This window comes from Panthera uncia, chromosome B4 (assembly GCF_023721935.1).
Source record: "Panthera uncia isolate 11264 chromosome B4, Puncia_PCG_1.0, whole genome shotgun sequence".
Taxonomy (NCBI): domain Eukaryota; kingdom Metazoa; phylum Chordata; class Mammalia; order Carnivora; family Felidae; genus Panthera; species Panthera uncia.
This window is the reverse complement of record NC_064809.1, coordinates 58,730,516-58,750,432: the sequence shown is the minus strand read 5'-3', so window position 1 is coordinate 58,750,432 and position 19,917 is coordinate 58,730,516. Positions and strand designations below refer to the sequence as shown.

The following is a 19,917-nucleotide window of genomic DNA, read 5'->3' as shown; positions in this document are numbered from 1 at the left end:
AAGAGCTCTCCAATGAACTTAGTTTTCGAAGACACGAAGAAGAGACATGCACAACGTGGATGCCTGTGAAAGAAACGCAAGATGGTATCAGGAAGTCAAATGTCCACAATGAGTGAACTTAAGAAAACCATTAAAGGGCTACAAAAGGGGCTTCTGAATTTCTGTCTGGAAGGGAAAATGTGCAATAGGGCTCGGTAAGTTTGTTAAGGTAAATGGTGTAGTTAACATATAACAGGAAAAAAAAAGAAAAACCACTTCTGTTTTGCTCTTTTAAAATATTACACTTGCACAGCACTTTACAGTTTACATATTTCTATTTTATGATATCCTTGCTGGGGAAGCACAACCCCTGTGTTATAGAGAACTCCCAGTCAGATAGATGCACACCCATCAGCCACCACTCAGGCTCTGCCTCTCTTCACAGTGGGGTGGGGAACAAAGGCCAAAAGTAGATGCCCAAGGAGGGAGCTAAAGCCCAGGACACAGAAGGCCATCAGAGAGCTACCCGCATGCCCTGCAAATCTTCTGACTTGGCCAGCTGATCAGTTTGCGAATCATGGACCCATGGATGAACGCGGCCAAGTGCTCTAAGTACTCTGACGAACAAATGAAGACCAGAGAGCTGTGCTGAAACTGCCCAATCTTTCAAAATGAGGAAAGAACATCAACATTACAAAAGAACATAGATGTTACAAAACATTACAAAACACTAACTGTTGTGCTTATCATCCATCCTGAGGAAAATTCTAGAACAGATAATAAGGCAGATGGCTTTTGAACAAAGATGGGTGATCACTAAACTCAGCATGGAATCAGGAGGAACAAGTCTTGCCAAGCAACTTTATTTCTTTTGCTGGCAAATCCACAGGACAAATCATCTCTGTGACTTCAGAAAGGACTGAACAAGCCCCACTCTCCAATTCTTTTTAGGGGGAGGATGGGAGAAAGATGAAGACAAATGGGCTGAATGTCTATAACCAATTAAGCAACAAAATTCGGAGTGCTCATAGATAAGTTCTGCAAGACTCGCTGAGCTTAGACAATTATATTATCTGGATATATTAACTCGACAAAGTCCTATCCTTATCAAATGTATCCTTCTCAAAATCCTTATCCCAAACTGGAATCTGGAGACAATAGTCAAAAAGGGGACAGCAGATTCTAAACCCAAAACATTTTTAGTAGAAGGTTAACTTTAACAAAGGAAATTTAATGGAGAAAAGGTAAAGAATTATATTTGGATTTTTAAAAAAAATCTAATGCTATGCATAAATTGTGACAAACTCTCATAGGCATAAAGAACTAAAAATATTTGTTGAACAAAGCTTGACATCAATTAAAAAATGTGAAATGGCCACCCCAAAATGTATGCAGTCTCAATCTCAGGCTGAGCTAATGGACATAAAAGTTCAGGAACAAGGAGGGTGAAAATTATACTGTACCCTGTATCGGTCAGCTCATACCTGGAGAAGTTTTCAAGACTCGGCAATCAATGCCTTATAGTCAGCACACAGGGACAAAGCAAATGCCCACAGAATTTGAAAATTAAATCATCCCTCTGGGAATAATATCAGCATGAATCAAATAGAGTGGTAGAATTTAGCTATCAACATAAGTAATTCCAAGAAAATGTGTGACTGAAAATATTTAGAAACACAAGTCCAATCAAAAGCAAACAGGGTATAGTTTCTAGGAGGCAGGATTAGAATGTGAACTAGGAAAGCTGAAACCTTGTCAATTTTGTTTACTTCTGGCGAAAGAAACCGTGTTAGCAGAACACTGTTATATTAATCTGGGGGAGAAAAAGCAGGAGTTTGACCTGCAATATTTTGCCTGCCTTTCCATCACACTGTCAGAGGCTGAAATGAGCCGCCCACAATCAGATCAGCGCTGGGCAGGGGCATCCTTATTAAAAAAGAGGCTCCATTAGGCTCTCATGGCTTAGTGATGCTTCCCATGAAGACTGTCCTTGTGGGTGACAGTATGCTGACCAAATGATGCAAGCTTCCATTCTACTCAGTTATCTTAATAGGTTAATTTAGTTGGCATTCTTGTGTTTATATCAGTCTCCTGGTCACTTGCTAAATGTAAGTAAATTTCCCTAATCCTCATTATTTCTGGACACACACAAACAATTGGGATTTATAGAGCTGGAAAAGTCTACACCTTAAATATTAAATATTCTAGAAAGAGAGGGACAGAGGAGTCCCGAGTTCAGAAGAAGTCTGAACAAGATGTACAGATTTGGAAGCGATCATCACAGAGTGGTCACTGAAGATATCAGAGTATGTGAGATCATCCAGATCCCACAGCATGTGGAAGGAGAAGAAAAGAACAGGGGACAGAAGGCTGGAGAACACCAGCCACTGAAGGGAATGAAATTTAGGTGTTCTGCCTTTAGCAAGGAACTAAAATATGTGGACAAAGACTAACCATCCACTTCCCAGAGATTAGAGGGAACACATACAGTTAAGAACCCAACTAGATGACCTATACAGCATCTTTCAGCTCTGAAAAATGAGTCAAAGACTTTCAACTCCATCCAGTATTCCTCACAATCCGAGAAATAACTTTTTGTCACATTACAGAAAAACTAAAATTATACCCAATTTTATTCTTTGACTTTGTTAGCCAATGGTAGGGAAATGTTTTGAAGAATTAAAGCCTCTTGTTTTCTGAAAGCAAAGCGTACTTGGTTTACCTGTAGAGGAGGCTACAGGCTCTAGAAAATAGGTTCTTACCCTATTTTCCCTTCTGTGGGACCTGTTATATGAGTAGTATGAAAATGCAGTTTTGGGGCGCCTGGGTGGCTCAGTCGGTTAAGCGTCCGACTTCCGCTCAGGTCACGATCTCACAGACCGTGAGTTCGAGCCCCGCGTCGGGCTCTGGGCTGATGGCTCAGAGTCTGGAGCCTGCTTCCGGTTCTGTGTCTCCCTCTCTCTCTGCCCCTCCCCCGTTCATGCTCTGTCTCTCTCTGTCTCAAAAATAAACGTAAAAAAAAAAAAAAAGAAAATGCAGTTTTACCCAACCACATTCTTGCTTACTCTTCCCTTCCTGCCACCTCTGCCTGACTAGGGCTAGCCGTAATCTGTGGATTTAAATCTTAAAAGCTATACTACATTTCAGAAAAGTACCTGTAACGTTCACTAATATTTAAAATCTGCTGGTTTCTGTTACCCTTTCCATTCAATTCTAAAAACAGAGGCACAGGTATATACACACATTTTGAAAATCCAGAAATATTTGATTAAAACAAACTGCCATTTTTGTCATAACAATACACCCAGTGTATTTGCAAACATGACTACTTGCAGTTCAACTTAATCTTACAATATGGCACCTGTCCCACTAAGTGGCACCTGGAACTGCTGTTACAGGTATTTGACCCTTTAACCATAGGCACCTTTTCTCCACCCCCTACCCTATGCCTCCCCCAACACTCTGTAACCCTTCTTTTTCTTTTCCTGTTCTTGTCTTTAATTTCCTCTTGGTAGTGCCCATAAACTTTTTTACCACCAATGGCACTAACGCTAACACAGCTGCTAAGCCCCGACCTAGAAATACAATGGATATAATTCTTTTTTTTTTTAAGTTTATTTATTTTGTGTGTGTGTGTGTGTGTGTGTGTGTGTGAGAGAGAGAGAGAGAGAGAGAGAGAGAGAGAGAGCGAGCACACAAGCAGGGGAGGGGCAGAGAGAGGGAGGGACAGAGGATCCAAAGTGGGCTCCGTGCTGACAGCAGAGTGGCCAATGCGGGGCTCGAACTCATGAACCGTGAGATCATGACCTGAGCCAAAGTTAGACGCTTAACCAACTGAGCCACCCAAGTGGCCCACAATAGATATAATTCTAATGAACTTTTTGGTTGTCCTTCTAAAACAACTTCTATATTCTGTTTTAGTGACCAATCCACAGGACAGAAAGAATAAATGGCTGTAGGAAATAAAACATGTAAAAAAGAAACTTGGAGTGCTTCCTAACTTCCGCTGTCTGATACAGACTATGTTTGCATAGTTTGGAATCGTGACTTGCAGGGGCAGGTTTCTGAATGACCAGAAAAGGTGGGAGAGGGGCACACTAGACTCCATGTTTCACACCAGTTGAAGTTTAGAGTCATGCTAAGTTACTAAAATATAGTAAGGGTCAGAGTAGAGAAGATGGAAAAAAAAAAAAAAATCAAGTCTAAAACCAGAACAAAAGGACTTTAGCACTAGGTATTACAGTTCTGGGAAAATTTCACGGGTTCCATAAAACTTTATGGGAAAGGTAAATAATTAGGTTCCTACCACAATCTGCTCCCTTGAGTCCAGTGCTCTTGAAGCTACCCTTTGATGCTGCAGTTCTCTTTATATGACACCCCCAGTGGCTCTAGGCATTCATCAGAGAAAAGGTCTTCAGTGCACGGCTTCCTCCCTTTATCTCTCTGGCTATCGTTATCAATTATTTCTGTTTAATTTCACAAAATGGAAGCGAGAGAGACAATTTAGCACCAATTTAGCTCTGCCAGTATACCTGCAGGCTAGGAATGGGAAGCAGAGCAGACAGATGCCTTCCACTAGGCTAAAGAGGCAACAGAAATACTTCCTTACAAAAGCTCAGTGTGCAGGGGCTGGGCAAAATAAATATTAAAAAAAAAACACGGCAAATAAAAAGCTATTTTATTAAGACAAGTCATTTTATCCTATCCATCTTCACGTCCCAACACTAAAATATCCCAGGTTTTTGTGGCTCTCTAAACAGTCTCGTGGATCTCTATGCTATCATGTCCTCCTGCTGCTTGCTGGCCTGAAAAACTCCTACTCAGCCTTCAAGTTTAAGCTCACACATTACCACCTCCCTGGAAGGTTGCTTTGATTCTCCCAAATAGGTGCTCCTTTCCCTTAGATGCTCCTCCTACTGCTCCCTCATCACAGCAGCTATGTGCTATTGCAATTATTTCTATACCTGGGAGTGTGGCTCTCTAGTTGCCTGCCTGCTGTCTGAGGGAGCACCATGTCTTTCTATTACTGTATCTCCTGGTACATGATATGACATGTACCCCCACAGGTAATTCACAGCAAAAGAACTCCCTAGGTCTCAAGTTGGAGGGGCAACACCCATCCATCCAATTCTCCCTTTTCCAAACCCACCTCGTTTAGAACTTCATTATCTATCTCTGGGGCACCTGGGTGGCTCAGTCGGTTAAGTGTCCAACTCTTGATTTAAGCTCAGGTCAGGATCTCACAGTTCATGGGATTGAGCCCTGTGTCAGGCTCTGTGTTGGCAGCTCAGAGCCTGCTTGGAATTCTCTCTCTCCCTCTCTCTCTGCCCCTCCCCTGCTCATGCTGTCTCTCTCTCTCTCAAAATAAATAAACTTTTTTTAAAAAAAAGGACTTTACCATCTATCTCCTAGATTAGTCTCTTCAAAACAAAAACACAAATTAAAAAAATACATATGCGTGCCTACATTCATTTCAGTACTATTTATGATAGCCAAGAAATGGAAGCAACCTAAGTGTCCATCAACAGATGAATGGATAATGAAGATGTCATATATTTATACAATGGAATATTACTCAGCCATAAAAAAGGATGAGATCAGGCCATTTGTGACATGGATGTACCTAGAGGGCATTATGCTAAGTGAAATAGGTCAGATTTAGGAAGAGAAATACTATAAAATTTCATTCACATGTGGAATCTAAAAAACAAAACAAATGAATAAACAAAAAGCAGAACCGGGCTTATAAATACAGAGAAGAAACTGATGGTTGCCAGAGAGGGGGAGGGAGTTGGGCAAAATGGGTAAAGAGGAGTAGAAGGTACAGGCTTCCAGTTATGGAATGAATAAGTCATGAGGATGAAACACACAGCATGGGGAATAGAGACACCGTAATAGCGTCATATGGTGACAGATGGCAGCTACACTTGTGGCAAGCATAACACATAGAGAACTTGAATCACTATGTCATACACCTGAAACTAATGTGACACTCACTGTGCATCAACTACACTCAAATCAAAAACATTAAATTAATAAAAATAGGTTAATCTCATCATTGGTCCCTCATTTCTGGTCCCTCTTCCCTTGAATCCATTCCAAATACACTACTGCCACTATAATGTTACTAAAGTGTGGCTTTAATTAAATGTACCAGGTTGAGCAGTTGATGATGCAGAGAATAAAAAGCTGAAAAACACCTGTTCTCTAAGCTCCATGGGCTCAAATCCAACAAGGCAGAGAGAGAAGTAAATAATTAACATACAATTTATCAGCTGTTATAGAGAAATATCCAACTCACGCTAATCCCTCTACCTGGCCTGTGCTTCACTCTTAAATAGCCAATTCGTATTTCACTTTACACAGGAAGACTTCCTAATCTCTGCAGCCAGAAGCCATCCCTCCTTCCTCTGCTCCCACAGTACCCTGTCACTCACTTATCACTCTCTGTTTGAATTACAGTTATTTGTACCCACACATTATGTCTCTTACTGGATCGAACCTTTCTAAGTGGAAGTGCAACACATTTTACTCGTCTCTATTTCGCCATGGTACCTAACACAGGGCCCTGCAAATAGCTGATAAATGTTGAATTACGATGATTAACCTCACTAAAACATTATGAGTCTGCGATTCCTTTAGGATTTGCCAATATTAAGAACATCAGTGGGTCAAATATATGCAATGCAGGACTGACATTTTTCCACTCTAGCCACAAAAATAGAAAAAGTCTATTCTGTTTGGCTAGATAATAGTGGACATACGGAAAATATCCTCAACCAGATTTGGAAGATGTGTCCAAATGAAATGTATCTCTTGTAAAAACACAACAAAAGGCAATTCCCTAGTACTATAAACCAGGCCACCAGCCTCTGCTGACAAATACAAAAAAAAAAAAAAAAAACTATGAAGGGCAAACATGATGCGGTGTGTCCACACTGGGGCCAACTCAATGGGCAGTTGCTTCACTAAGGAAAAAAATCCACACTTTAGTCCAAATCAAATTTAATAAAATGAGATACTGGCACAAGATAAAATTTCAAAGATGGATCATTGAATGAGCTCTCTGATCTTTCAAAGAAGTTGAGTATATGTAGCTTATCCATTCTTTAAAGTTTACATACAATTTCCTACAATAGTGACACTATAAGACACCTCCTCAAGCCCTGGTTAGGAACTCCATTGAAATTTTGTCTGTACTCCCTCTACCCCATTCCTTCACCAAGATTATTTTAGTCAGATGCAACCATTGTATGCAGCATGAGGTAGGCAGCAACTTGACCATCCTTCACCTGAATCACAAGAATGGAGGACGTTTAACATTTCATGATTTAAAATGCAGAACTAAAATTCCAACTTCTCAGTTTTGACCAAAAAGGAAGCTCAAATCTCAAAACCTTAATACCCTTTAAGAAAATGCCGTGCTGTAATGATAGTTATTTGCTCTTAATTTGCTTGAATGAAGTCAGAACATTTGATTATGTCATTTATTTCAGCATTAAAATTGCTGAGGACAGGGGCGCCTGGGTGGCTCAGTCAGTTGAGCGGCCAACTTCGGCTCAGGTCATGATCTCGCAGTCCGTGAGTTCAAGCCCCGCGTCAGGCTCTGTGCTGACAGCTTGGAGCCTGCAGCCTGTTTCAGATTCTGTGTCTCCCTCTCTCTGGCCCTCCCCCGTTCATGCTGTCTCTCTCTGTCTCAAAAATAAATAAACATTAAAAAAAAATTTTTTTTAATAAAAAAATAAAAAATTGCTGAGGACAAGAACTGCATCTCAACCAATTGTGCACAGTCCTTAGGAAACTGCCTGCAGCACCTTTTTAATCTAAAGACCTGAGTTAAAGTTTGCCAGGAGGATTAAGTAAGAAAAAGTGGGGGGGGGGGGATGCTTTTAAGAAACTCTAAAGCACAATACAAATATAATGTGAGACAAGCATTATTCTTACAATAAGCTCCCTCAAAGAGCAAGTCCCCTTCTACAGGAAATCTGAATACAGCTGATGTATTTCTGTATACTCTTCCCAAAAGAATTTGTGTGACATGCAAAACTGTAAATAACTACTTAAAAAGGGAGGAAGTGAAGGGAAGAAAGAAAACTCAGGTGGGACTAGAAGAAGGAAGTAAATTAAACGGCAGGGGAGAAGTTTATTAGATAAAATAAAGCAATATAGGAGAAAAGTAAACTGGAACTTAGGGATCAATTTCTAACTCCATCACTTACTATCTACCCACATGAATCTGGTCACTTCACCTCCATAGACTCCAGTTTCCTCACGTGTAAGCAGAAATAATAACTCATAGGGTTGCTGCAGGGATTAAATGAGATAATATTTACATAAAATACTTAGCATTATGTCTTGTACATAGTAAGTGATAAGTGAGTGACTAATTGTTGATAAAATTATTATTAGACCCGTATACTGATTGGTGACATTCAGGAAGAGAAAAGAGCCAAGAATACGTCAGAAGGGAAGATGATATACAGAGAGCTCAGTCTTTAAATTCTTGCTGGGAGACAAAGTTTGAGAAACATATATTACACAAAGCATTTTTCATATTAAATATACAAATTACATACTGTGTTTCCAGGATTGCTGAAGAGTCTAGAGAACTGTAGCCAAAATCTCGAAGTCATAAAAATAGAATAGCAGTGACTGTATGGAGGGAGAGCAGGACAGACCCCACCCCGCCGCTAAAAAAAATAAATAAAAATAAATAAAAATAAAAAAGTGCTTACTGATGTGTACAGAAGCCTGCTTCCAAACTTTCAATTTTTTTAACTTTTCCTAGACAGAATGAAACTTAGGTTCCATAGCAAACGTACACCAACTCTACCGGCCAAAATTAGATGGTATTAACAACCATGCACAGTCATTTAGGCTTCCATTATTTGCTCTTTAGTCTGGGGAAGTTGTATTTGTGATGGATTTTAGGTGTTAAGTATTTTTAACTCCATCATACTCAGTAATTGCAAAAACAATGAAAATGTTTCAAAATTAGGAATCAGATTTAGAGACAGCAAATCATTGTAAAAAGTAAGAAAACAGTGGATGCTGCCTGTGTAATGGGATCAGACTTATTGGCTGTAATATGTGAAAAGTCTATACCCATGGAATCAATAAGAATCAGCAGAAGACAAGGAAAACAAGAAACCCTGCATGGGGTGGCCAGAGAATTAACATCACTTTGGGTTGTCCACTGGTCTAGTGTTAATTCAGGAGAAGGCAAGGAGTTTAACAATTTAAAAGCTAAGCATAGTACAAGTACTATCATAAAACTGCTAAAGTTCAAGGCCTTTCAGTGTGAATGGTCAGCTCACTATATGACCTGTCACTGCTAACCTCTTCCCTAAGGCCTGTGCAGATCATCTAAGAGGGAGGCTGCCTGTCTCAGTAAATTTTCAATGTAGACAAAACTAGTCTATTAGGGGAAAAGACGGCCAAAAAATTCTACCAGCAAGGAGGTGAGAGTATATCTGGTTTCCCTTTGAGGGACCAACTCACAGTCCTTTTTACTAAAAATAACCTTTCAAAACCAAATCTGTACTTAGAGAAACTTTTAATTTTTTTTGGGGGGGGGGCAACAAAGCATAGTTGTCTTATAAGTATCTGCATGAAATTATGGGCTGAAGATCCTAAAAATGTTGTCAATCAGGCAGTGATAAATGGAAATAATATTTCATCACTATTAATTTAAGCTATGTATATATATATATATGTACGTATATGTATATGTATGTATATACATGTGTATATATGTGTGTGTGTATATATATTTGTTTTGTCTAATTGTAATAATAAAAGTATATGAGCTTTAAATCTTGGCTTTAGTTCTGCTCCTTCTGTTAGGTTTAAAGCTCACCAACCATGAATTATCCTACTGTGGAGGTTTTCTACAATCTACCCAAATCAAACAAGGAGAGAACACTTACTATACTCAATCACAGAAAATGTGCCTCTGGAACTCTATTAGGAATTTGGTCAATCAGGACACAGACAAAGGAGCTGAAGTGTCTGCATTTCGGTAGACAGTACCCCTACCACTGCCAAGATACACTTTTTATCCTAACCTTTAAATCCAGCTGAGTTTACTGTGATCCCAATACTTAGATAACCAATAACAAATGTGAACTATTCTTGCAACTTCATTAATAAAATCATTTGGACTATTCATTCAACAAAGAAGTATTTCTTGAGTAGGCCTATACTAGGCACAATGCATTTGTATGGCACCTTTTATTTTACAATCCCAAAGAGCTTTCAAAGTTGCCCTAACATAAAGTATCAGTGATTGAACATCTCTCATTTTATTTTATTTTTTCAATTTCTTTTAATGTTTATTTATTTTTGAGAGAGACAGAGACAGAATGCGAGTGGGTTAGGGGCAGAGAGAGAGGGAGACACAGAATCTGAAGCAGGTTCCAGGCTCTGAGCTGTCAGCACAGAGCCTGACGTGGGGCTCGAACCCACGAGCTGTGGGATCATGACCTGAGCCAAAGTTGGACGCTCAACCAACTGAGCCACCCAGGCGCCCCGAACATCTCTCATTTTATACATGTACAACACTCTATTCAAAACCATGATTCATGGGGCACCTGGCTTGCTCAGTCGGTAAAGCGTGTAATTCTTATCGTGGGGTTGAGTTGGAGCCCTGCATTTTGTATAAAGATCACCTAAAAGTAAAATCTTAAAAACAAAACAAAACAAAACAAACAAACAAAAAACCTGAATAATAAATTGAGCTGTTGGTGGAAATAAAAACTCAAGGGGCTGAAACAATCAACCATTAACTAAATTCCAACTTCCCAATTCAATCCAAAATTACCCAGTGCCAAGTGATTTTTTAAAATTACAAGCCAAAATATACAATGATTCAAACATTCCATTAGGGAAAGGAGTTAATATAGTTACAATTTCCCATTCCTAAATCCTTATGGGTATGCTACTAAGTAATAAGTCAAATTTATCAAAAGTCCCACTCAGTGGTTATATTTAATTTGCATACATTTGAGTAACTTTTTGAAATGGATTACCTAACTTTCCAAAAATAACTTATTTACCTGGGTTTTCTTTATTTTGAAGCTTTCTAGGTCTTTCTAGAAAATTGAGCTCTAAATTTATGTGTTAGTGAAATGAATTTGCCAAAATCAATTTTTTGAAACAGACCTGAGAAAGACCATCAAGAATGGAAGAGAAAATAAGGATAGTGAGTAAGCACAGGGACAGGTATAAACCAGAATTCTTGGCTTGGAACCCTTGTTCTATGATTTTCTAGTTAGCTGGTCTTGGTAACTCAGTTACTCTGTCTGCAAAATGGAAAGAATAAAAAATACCTACTCCATATGGTTGTTACAGGGATTAAACCCAGGTAAATTAGTACATATAAGGGTTTAGCAGCAATCAGCATTATATAATGTATTTACTTATTACGATTATCATGACTAAATCATCCAAATCATTTACACAAATGCTGTTCCCTCCTCAAAACCTTCCTTATCTGATCTAGTAGAATTTAATCCCTCCCTCCTAGGCTTCTCCACAAAATGCATCATGTATCAGTTATTTGGGTAAATTTCCCTCCCAATGTCGATTACTTACATCTCTTTGAAGATAGAGACTACAGCTCATCTGAGTGCACCAGACAGCAAATATTGTTCATTGCTGTCTTTCTTCTCCCTCTCTCTAAACGTTCTTAACAATCAAACCCTGTCAATTACCAAACTTTTACCTGGAGACAGGAGCTTTATGTAACCCAATGCACTTATGTACTGGTCTTACCTTGCTAAATATTCTGTTGAGACTTAAATAAAATTTTGCAGGGAGAGGGAAGAAAGAAGGACTCATTTAATACACTTAAATTGCTGACTAAGAATATCTTTGTAAACTAATGTATTTTTTTAAAAATTTCTTATGCCTTAAAAGCTTACTTGCATTATTTCATTCAGAAAAGCCCACGGTACTTTTAATGTAAAAATACAGTAGCATAATTTCTGCATATGTCAAGTCTAACCTAATCATAACTTGCCCATCTGCTGATTTTAATGTAATCCTGGGGATGCTAGAAGACAATATGCTTGCTTGATTCACCCTACACTATTTATGTAAAATAAAATAATTTTAACATTACATTGAGATGCAAATCTTTCTGGCTTTGATATGTGCTCCCTTTTTCCTCCTAAAAAAAAAAAAATGCCACACACACACACACACACACACACACACACACACACAAAACAAGCCTCCAACTTATTCCGGATCACTGGAAAGCATTTTCTATAGTATTATCCAACTTCACTTACACAATGACGTTGCCCTTACTTTGAGAGAACTTTTCTGAAAACAAATGGCTGATTTGAGTGCATTGCTTTGTTGCCGTTTTCTACAAATTCTCCTTTGTTTTTATAGCGTCCTACCTTTTGAAATAAATTTTTCAGCATGAAAACTTCTGAGGATACCTATTCATTTGCACAAATATTCCTAGTCTCTATTCTTTGACTCATTTTAAAATAAACTAAAAAAAACAGAAGGCTAAAAAAGAATTGCACCCATTTAAGGTGGCTTTTCTAAGTTTAATTTTTGTTTTTCATTCCTCAATAGCAGGTCCTTCCAAAGGAGTACAAAAACTACATCCAATTTATTTCTCATCCTAAACACATCCCAGCCAAATGGGAAACGTTATCAGTCATCTTAACCAGGAGAAAAACACAAAGCTAAACCAGATCGAACCAAATTTTCTTTTTTTTTACTTTTGAGATCAAGATTTTTCACATAAAAGTGCTTTGATGTGCTATGCAATGAACAAATGTAATCACAATTTAACATCATATTTTGGACTAATTTCTCTTCCCCAAATAGTCATAATAGTGGCTAATTCACATATAATACCTCTCAGCTACCGGGTATAGTAAACTTAATTGTTTTATATATCCTGAGGCATACAAAGAAAGGTCAATCAAATACAAAGAGGTTCCCAGTATGTTATATACACATGTGACTGAGACAAAAAAAATCTACCCTAAGAAAAAACTGGACTTAATAATAGATCCTGCCTTAAAGTAGGGAGACCGGAGAAGTTGAAGCCCCCATCCCATCCCCACCCCCTAAAAGACAAGGTCTCCCTCCCACCTTACAACCAGGAGGCATAAATTAAAACACTTAAAGAGTTGTTTCCTCAGACTTTAGCAGTAAGAAAGCTAATACTCAGGCCTTTTCCGAGCAGTTGGCTTCTATCAGAACTTATCACAAGTTATGTGAAACAGACAAGAGCATTGGTTCTGCATTTTACCAAGTGAGAACGGCATCGCAGTTTTTGGACAAGCCACCACTTCCAGCACCCAGCTCTTCCCGCCCCTCCTCCCCCCATCTCTTTTTATATCTTTCCTCCAAACTTGCAACCCGAAAAGTGATGCCACAAAGCAAAAGCCGCATCAGTAAACGGGAGGCCACCGGTTTTGAAAATAAAGTTTGTTCTTTTGCTGTCAACCTGATAACTTTTTAAAGACGAAACGTCTCCTACTCAATCGGGTACAACCTATCCTATTCCCATACCAAGCAACCACTCGTTTGTCCCCGACAGTAAAGAGGAAAAAAGGGAGTGGGAGCAAATGATGTTTAAAAGAAGGGTCTACGGTGCCAGGGGTAGGGACAGATTTTGAGACCGGTGTTGAACACTCCGTGCTTCTGGGAGCTGGGCGGCTTTACTGTGTCGATCCGAGAAATGTTTAGCAATCTGACGCATCAGTTTTTAGGAATGGTACACAAGCAGCCCCCACAATTTGAGCCATGCCTAGAATACCTCTTCTCGGTGACACGGGCTGGAGGGCATGGGACAGGCGAGCCCGGGGTACCAGGAAAGGTTCCGCGACATTTGTTATTGTTTATGAAGCCCAGGCAGGAACCGGGATCGGGGAGCTCGGGGGCCGAGGAGTGGAAGGGGAGAAGAGCAGAGAAGCACAAAGATTCCTCCTCGGGCTCAGGGCTACCCTCCGGACACACGGGGCTAGTATCACCTCGGGGAGCAAGAGGGCGGGCCAAGGCCGTCGCTGGGGCTTCACTGGAGACACTGCCAGCCCCGACATTAGCCGAGTCGTCCCTGGACACCCAAAGACACATAAGATCTCCTCCTGCCCCTACTCGCAGAGTTGGGGCCGGCGCGGCGGGGGGGGCCCCCAGCCGCGGCCGCCGCGCGCCCCATCCGCGTACTCACCTGCCTCCGGTCGCGCCCGCGGCCGGCTCAGCCTCCGCACGGACCGCAGCCGGCCCGGGGCCCGTCCGCTCCCTTTTGCCCGCTCCGCCCTCGCCCCGCCCCCGGGAGGTGGAACCCGCGGCCGCGCCGGAATCTCGGGGCGGCCTTCCTGAACTCTCGCGAGCCCTCCCTCTTCGGCTTCTCGGTGGCTAGGCCGGTCCGACTCGGCCCTGACGTCATACGCGCCATAGCCGGAAGTAGCCTTCTGTCGTCAACGCCCGCTGCTCTGCCCCACCCACTTACGCCTGGTGAATTCCTGATGGTCCTGGAGGAGTTGTCTGGACTGTCACTACTAACCTCAGTAATCAACCTCACCTCACTTCCCTCTAATCTACTCAAAACTGGTTCAGGCCTCTTATGAGAGTGCCCAATGTGTTGCCACATTAGTCACGTGTCCTAAATGACAGAGTTTTTCTCACTATTTCCCAGTGTAATGCAAAGAATGTTGGAAATGGAAAGGGGTTTAGAGATAATTCCCACGAATCCACGCAATTTGCAGATTACGAAAAGGTGGTAATTAACAAAGATGGATTGGCTGACCAAGTTGCTTAGACACTAGCTGTGGGATCTAGAAGTAACCCGGGTTCCTTGACCCTTTTCCATCTCACCATGACTCCACTGCAAAGACTTGAAAGGGATTTAAATTTGGAAACGCCACAAAAAACTGGGAGGCATACACGAAAAACTTGCTTAGGTTATCTTGGAAAATCTAAAATATCTGACAGTACTGGGCTCCTTTATGTAGGATCGGTGAACCAGGAGGAAAACCCCTGCATCATGACTCAAAAGAGATGACTTTGTGAAGATGATGCATTTGTCTTTGGGGAGAAAAGTTTGTGGGCAAACCAAATAAGAGAATCGTTCCCAATTATTGTTAACAAATTTATCTTTGATCTGCATATTGGAGGTGTTATCAAATACCCCTGGCTTTTAGAGACTACTAAGGCAATATATGAAGCTGGTACTGTGCTTGCAGAAAACATAATGATCTTTAACTTCGCCAAGAGCAAGTGATAGATGCAAAAGACTTAGGGAAGCCTCACGACATCACTTCTCTCTTTTTTTACACTCGGTGCTTTTCTCATACATTGCTTGGTAACAGAAAAAGCACTATTGTGGTAATTAGTGTATTCTTGAGGAAATCATTTCCACCTTTATCATATGGTCCTTTTGAGGCTCAAATGACCATTGCCATGTACAAGTATAAGGAAGTTTCATTGTGATCAAACATGCTTGACAGAGGCCTATACACCTCTTTCCCTCCGCCACACTCGCACATACATTAATTCAAATGAGTAGAATGGAGAACAGTTTGTGGAATGTTCTAGAGCAATTTTATACTTTCCAGTATGCCATTTTTTTCATACCACTAGAATAATATGGACTAGTCTAGGGTATCAGAAGAGGATAATATGGAGACTAAAGCTTTAACCTCCAGTTTTTAAACTGATGCTATTCTAAACAAACTCCTGCAAGAAGTTGTTGAAGGTGCCTGAACTAAAATAAATTAAAGCCATGTGCCCTTCTGGAAGCTTGGTGAAATCTATGGATCTTTTTCAGAATATTGTCCTTAAATGCATAAAATAAACCATCTAGGGCTACAAAGGAAATTGATTTTATTAACATGCAGTTATTGAAACACTAAAAAGTGAATTTGTGATACAGTTATGTGGTAGGCAGCTTCTAAGATGACTCCCAATAATCTTCATTTCCAGTATTCTTGTCTTGTGCAACCCCTCCTCTTGAGTGTGGACCTGGTGACTCGGTTCTGAAAAAGAAAATACATCAAAACTGACGTAATGTCACTTCTCATGATAAAGTTATAAAAAGGATCTTGCTTTCATCTTGCTATCACCTCTTGCTCTTTCCCTTGCTCACTCTGGTGGAAACCAGCTTGCCACACAGAGACCTACCTTATGGAGAGGCTCACTTGGCAGGGAACTGAGAGAGGTCTCCAGTCAGCAGCCACCAAAGGATTGAGGCACTCAGTCCAACAGCCTGCAAAGAACTGCCAACAACCTGAGATGACCGCAGCCCTAGCTGACACCTTGACTGCAGCCTGGGAAAGGACCCTGAGCCACAGACCAAGCTAAATCAGGCCAGATTCCTGGCTCACAGAGGCAGTGAAATTATAAATATTTGTTATGTAAGCCACTAATTTAGGGGGTGACTTATTACACAGCCATTGATAACAGTTACATATTTGTGTCTTTATTAATGCATTAAATAACAAGATCAAGACCTACAGTAATTTTGCAGTAATGACACACATTATTTAAACAACATTTTAGATATCTGCAACAACTTCAACGTGGTAGAAAATATGTGTGATTTCTCTTGGGGTGAAGTCACAGGTTGCTAATGTTACTGTGGTTTGCTGACTACTTTCATAATGGGAGAAATGCTAATTTACAGACTTCAGTGAAAAAAATATGCGAATGTACATATATGCTAAATATAAGTAGGTATATGTACATATATATAATGGATATATTTACTTTTTCATTAAGTTTCATTCACCCAGATGAAGAACTCGTGGCCTAAATAAGAGATTATTTGTAGGGCCTTCCAAAACTGCAATCATCAACATTCTCAGACATTAGAATTAAAGTTCAGGGAATAAACCCAGTTAACAGATACAGACCATAGCCATTGCTAACTTTATTAACCTACCGTTGTACATGGATTTTTATCCTCTTTCACTTATTCCCTCTTCTCCAAACCTAGGCTAAATGTCGATAGACAGGCTAACATCGTAGGCCAGAACGTGAGAAAAATTGTGGTTGAAAACCTCTACAGCTCTCAGAATTCATCTGATTTTTGTTTTCAGCATGTAAGCTGAAAATGTAAGCTCTTTGACCAAAGTGACTCTTCAGTATTACTTTTACTCTCCTAGGGCTACCTCATAGTAAGTAACCAATGAATGTCAAATGACTGCAGTAAATGATAATAGAAGGGAACTTTATTTATTTATTTTTTTTTTGAGAGAGAGAGAGAGAGAAGGGGGGGCAGGCAAAAGGAGAAGGAAAGAGAGACTCTAAGCAGGCTCTGTGGAGCTTGATGCAGGGCTCCATGTAGGGCCCCATGTGGGGTTTGATCTCATGACCGTGAGATCATGATCTGAACCGAAATCAAGAATCAGATGCTTAACCGATTGAGTCAGGTGCCTCTAGAAGGAAACTATTAATAAAACCTTCCCACTGGCTGAATAGAGCTGCTTTTCTATATATGCAGCTTTGTAATTGTGGGATATGGTCAAAGCAGTATTTGGAGGATAGTTTATTGCTTTAAATGCATTTAACAGAATATACAAAAAACGTAAAAACAAAAAACCAAGCTCTTAACTCAGGAAACTTGAAAAAGAAAAGAAACCTAAAGAAAGTAGAAGGATGTAAAGATTAGTGTAGAATCCCTTCCAGGGGTCCATGGCCCTTATGTGCACCAAGTATTATAGGTCAAAACATAACTAATCCTACACATAATTCTATTTTTCAAATGGATGTAAATTCTATTATGATTAACAAAGTCAAATACATTTCTGGAGCACCTGGGTGGCTCAGTCGATTAAGCATCCGACTCTTGATTTCAGTTTAGGTCATGAGCTCAGGATTCGTGAGATCAAGCCCTGCAGAGCCTGCTTGGGATTTGCTCTTTCTTTCTCTCTCTGCCCCTCTCCTGCTCACACTCTCTTTTAGAATAAATAAAATAGGAGGCTCCTGGGTGGCTCAGTTAAGTGTCCAACTTCAGTTCAGGTCATCATCTGGTGGTTTGTGGGTTCGGGTCCTACATCGGACTCTGTGCTGACAACTCAGAGCCTGGAGCCTGCTTTGGATTCTGTGTCTCCCTCTCTCTATTCCTCCCCCACTCACACTCTGTCTCTCGCTCTCAAAAATAAACATAAAATTTTTTTTTAATAAATAAAGTAAAACATTAAAAAAACAAATACAGTTCTAGAACGTAAATGTAAATATAAAATATTAATGCAATAGGGAATTTTTTTTAAAGACTGAACTTGACTTATAAAAACCAAAAGGTGATTCTTTGAAAAGTCAAGGAAGTAGGAAAAACTTTGGCAAGACTAATTCAGGAACAAAAATAAAAGACACGAAGAGTAAGAATGAGAATGGAGATGTAGCTACAGGTATGGAGATTTTTTAAAGCATAAAAAATGTGATTAAAAAAGAGAGGAGGGGCAGCTGGGTGGCTCAATCAGGTGAGCATCCAACTCTGGCTCAGGTCATGATGTAGCAGTTTGTGAGTTTAAGGCCCACGTCAGAGCCTGAAGCCTGCTTCAGATTCTGTGTCTTCCACTCTCTCTGCACCTTCCCCTCTTGCACTCTGTCTCTCCCTCTCTCAAAAATAAATACATATTAAAAAGATTTTTTTAAGAGAGAGAGATTGTTATTAAGACAAGCTGGTTGAGCACTCCTCTCTGTGTGAATAAAAGAGTAATATTAATTTCTGATTCGCTCCATGTTAAGATTAAAGAGTAACTAACATTTACTGAGCTCTTTCTGTGCGCTAAGCATTGTGCTCTTTGCTTGTAATATCTCATTTAATCCTTACAATAAGCCTGTGAGTTAGGTATAATTATCCCCAGTTTACAGATGATAAAACTGAGGCTCAAGAGCTATAGTGACTTACCTCGGGTCACACTAGATAGCGACTGACAAAGCCAGCCTCTCAGATTCCCAGTGGTAGACAAAATACTCCTGAGCAAAAGCAAAAACAAGAAATCTGGAGACAGAGAAACTTGTTTTAGGTCACTGGCCTACTTACAATATGCTCAGTGAATGTTAGCTATTACTGTGATAATAATCCCCATACTTTAAATGGGTTTAAGACTACCACCTAAAACACACCAGAGTTAAGGGCAGAAATTCACTTTCAAGGCTGTTCATCCAGCATTATTTATTTGCACCTGTGAAAAGCTGGAATTAACCTAGGTGTCTAAAAGTAAGGATGGGTGCAATAAATTACTATGGACCCATACAGTATAATAGCATGTATGTGTTAGAAATCATATATAGATAAATGATTGACATGAGGAGATGTTCAGAATATTTTGCCTGGTTTGGAAATTCTTTTAAAGCACATTGCCAAGACTGTAATATCTTTTGTATGAAAATTATTTGAAAAATAATATATGTATATATAATCACAATATGTATATTTCAAGATTTAAATGAAAGACACAAAATAAAAGTTTTCTCTTAATGTGATTATGAAAAAAAAATTATGATGTATAATGTTATGCCAGTAGATTAAAAAAATTTTTTTTAAGGAGAGAGAGAGAATAGGTACTTCCAGTCCTCCTGGAAGGCTGTCCTGATAGAAATCTATTAATTTTTTTACTATGGAAAAAATAGAAAGTTTATGGAATAATGCCTTTCCAGTTTGACCCTAAGAGTGTTTGACTACTGGCTCCTCTTGTCATTGTCCTGACTTTCAAAGGGCTAGTTCAGCCAGGCTAAATGCAACTGAGTTTCTTTGAAAATAAAGGCTCTGTTCTGTAAGCTTCAGGGGTATTTGCCCGGACCGTTTAATCAAACACATGACAATCCATTCAAAACTCTCACCAGATTGCCTTCTGCAAAGCACTTTATAAACCTGGAAACAATGACTTCTAGTTGATGCCTGCTTTAATTTTTAACCTGCTTGACTAAATGGCAAACTATTTATCACAGAGGGTCTAA

The 19,917-nt window shown here is 39.8% G+C and overlaps 2 protein-coding genes across 5 annotated transcripts in view; both read right to left on the bottom strand.

Annotated features, from left to right (window-relative positions):
- STK38L (serine/threonine kinase 38 like) overlaps positions 1 to 14,344 on the bottom strand; it is an 83,972-nt gene extending 69,628 nt beyond the window's left edge. The window contains exon 1 of the mRNA XM_049627212.1: positions 14,183 to 14,344. The gene's annotated coding sequence lies outside the window, so the exon portion shown is untranslated. The remainder of the gene's footprint in view (positions 1 to 14,182) is intronic.
- Positions 14,345 to 15,820: 1,476 nt separating this feature from the next.
- Positions 15,821 to 19,917, bottom strand: part of MED21 (mediator complex subunit 21) — a 120,980-nt gene continuing 116,883 nt past the window's right edge. For all 4 annotated transcript variants that reach the window (XR_007456975.1, XR_007456976.1, XR_007456977.1 and 1 more), the window contains one exon: positions 15,821 to 15,989. The gene's annotated coding sequence lies outside the window, so the exon portion shown is untranslated. The remainder of the gene's footprint in view (positions 15,990 to 19,917) is intronic.